This window comes from Stylophora pistillata, chromosome 3 (genome assembly GCF_964205215.1).
Source record: "Stylophora pistillata chromosome 3, jaStyPist1.2, whole genome shotgun sequence".
NCBI lineage: Eukaryota > Metazoa > Cnidaria > Anthozoa > Scleractinia > Pocilloporidae > Stylophora > Stylophora pistillata.
Genome location: NC_142521.1, coordinates 13,377,682 through 13,380,443, shown reverse-complemented (window position 1 = coordinate 13,380,443; position 2,762 = coordinate 13,377,682). Strand labels below are relative to the sequence as shown.

Sequence of the window (2,762 nt, the reverse complement as noted above, 5' to 3'; positions counted from 1 at the left end):
CAAGAAAATTTGCTGTTTGGACTGTAGCTTATTTTCTCTATTTATCACCCATCGACAACATAACAAGAAACCCGCGATGATAAAAATTTGTTAACGAATTGAAATCCAACAAGTTCAAGCTAGCGGATCTAGGTTCGTGTTAATAAATAAGACCATGCTGTAGAGTGGATGTTTGCGTTTAATAAGTAATTTATTGATAAATAAATATTTAGTGATAAATAAATATTTGTTGAGCACAGCAACCTGACCGAGGGAACAATCCAAGGTTTGATTTGTCATAGGTGGTTTTTTTTAGACTTTTTGAAAACCACGTGTTCATGAATTGAACAAGCCCGGCCAGGGGGGGGGGGGGGGGGGGGGTTGGGGGTAGTGGGATACCAATAGACCCTGTATTTTCCCCACAAGATACCAATATACCTTAAAATCGTAAAATGTGTGATACTTACTACCTAAAATTATTTTAAAACAGAATACTAAATACCTAAAAATGAATAAAACAGATTTTAGTAGAAGAGAGACTCGTTGTTCACTGCCCTCTTTCGCTTCCTTTGCGGCCGACCAACGTCCGGCCGTGGTCATCGAATCTTCGTCACCTTGTTCCTCAAAGTAGTTCCCAGAAAAAGGTTCTTCATCAGCTTCATTGCAAGAGGTGGTGTTAGTGGACCCGTTCAACAAAGCCCGGAGCAGATAATATTCCCCCTCATCTATTTCAATAGCTTCATTGTCAACAACTGCATGCAATGTTGCTTACCACCCCTTTTATCGCCTCTTTTGGGATGACATGATCTTCTCCAGAAGTACTAAATAATAGCGGATCGACAACATCCTGGGTGTGACAAAGAGTTCTGACATACCCAGCACTGTCACAGTCGTCAACGACATCCTCTAATAGTTTTGTAATATACAGTGGGCTGTTTGGAGCAGAACGCGGTTTGTACATTCGGGAAACTACAACATACGTAGACTGAGTAATGACAACGTTATGTGTTGTGCTGGTATCTTGTTGAGCGGGGATGTCTTCATTTAGAAGCACATCAAAGTCAACTGAATGTTGTTCTAGGGGTGCAGACTCTTAGAGGTTCAATAGCAAGGTGCCTGGCTTGTCTTTCGTTGAAAAGTTCCTTGTGGTATTCTGCCCAACACTCCTGCCGCACTGCTTTGTCCACTGTCGGAGCTCGTTTAATTGCTTCTTAGTTAAGCAACCAGACGAAGGCTTTGGTAATTTCGCAATGTCGCAGAAGTTTACGTCAACATCGCCAAAAGTAGGCTGAAGGTAGTAGGAGGCCATTGGATTTGTAAAGGACCTGTAGCTTGTACCTGTGATACGTTTCAATAATTCGTTGATACACCTGGGAAAGCGCAAGCAGAAGTCGAGCATCATGGGAGTATCTGTATTATCTCTTCTCATACTGGAAAAGAAGTTTTTAACAAAGAGAGTTAAGAGGCTTTCAACGTCTACGTGTTGAATGAAGTTCGGGTTGAGCTCCATCACCTTTGTCTTTAGTCTTGAGAGGCCTTCCAGGATCATCTTCACGGAGTTCAGGGTGGTGGCAGAGAACGTCCCGTCAGGTCCGGTGGATCGGGCTTCTTGTGTTTCACTCCGAGCAGAAAATCGAGCTTTACAATCCCTTTCTCAGCTGCTCTCGTTTTGAATCCCCCGTAATCTTCGATAGCGAATCTCTTTCGTAGGTTGACAAAGGATTCGTTCAGCTCGATTTTTACGAAGGTAGACCACTTGTCGCAGGCCTTCGCTTCTTCGCAGCCACAAACAAACAGGAGATTGGCACAGAGCGCATACCCGGGGGGTACTCGATATATTCCTGGGTGGGGAGGTGCGGCACGGCCCCTCATACCCTGACTTTGTTTAAGACAAATATCGCTGATTTTCCTACCCTGTTTAAGACATAATTCCGATTTTTGATACCCTGTTTAAGACATTTAATGTGCCTGGTATCAATGCCAAAATCAACGGAATTCAATATTAATAAAAATTACAGCTTGTAAAAATTTTGCTGTTTATCTTCCAAGAAAAGATATCCTGTTTAAGACAAAAATTGATAAATCGATACTCTGATTAAGACAAAGAGTGATAAATTCGATACCCTGTTTAAGACAAAAATCTCGAAAAACATACCCTGGCTGGCCGCACGTCCCCCATTAAGCCTTTATAAGGGCCGAATTTTGACCAAAAAATACCATATACCTGAAATAAAAAGGCCCAAGATACCGTATACCCAAAACCCCTGGCCGGGCCTGATTTAAAGGGCATAATTATAGCGACTCAAGAGTACTGGGTAAACTTACGTGGCCCCCTCGTATCACGTGTGGCTGAGAAAAAAGGTCAATATTTTGTTAATCATTTTCACAGATAATTCACAGCATTTCAATATACTTATACCGAAATATTAGGAAAGCCGTAAACACATTTAAAGTGTGTTATTTTCCGGAACGGAATTGGTTGCTCGTGCTATTGCCAGCGTGGCGAATAAATTACGCGCTAATTATAGCATCTCCTGAGAATTAATGCCGGTTTTTGAGTGGATCATGAGGGCAAAGACGGGTATTCTTAGACAAAAATAAATATTTCAGTGTTAAATACTCCAGAACATTCTACTAAACTAGACCATAGTTTGTACTATTGATGAATCCTGATATCACAAAATCGTCTCCGGTAAAACACCGGATGAATCTTCTTGAAATGAGCGGTGAACTAACAAGACGTATTGTATCGTGATTGGCTTACTCCCTTGTTTCCAGTCCTT

At 41.7% G+C, this 2,762-nt stretch overlaps 1 pseudogene; it reads right to left on the bottom strand.

Annotated features, from left to right (window-relative positions):
* Positions 1-234: 234 nt before the first annotated feature.
* LOC148734602 (uncharacterized) lies at positions 235-2,269 on the bottom strand (annotated as a pseudogene).
* Positions 2,270-2,762: the final 493 nt, after the last annotated feature.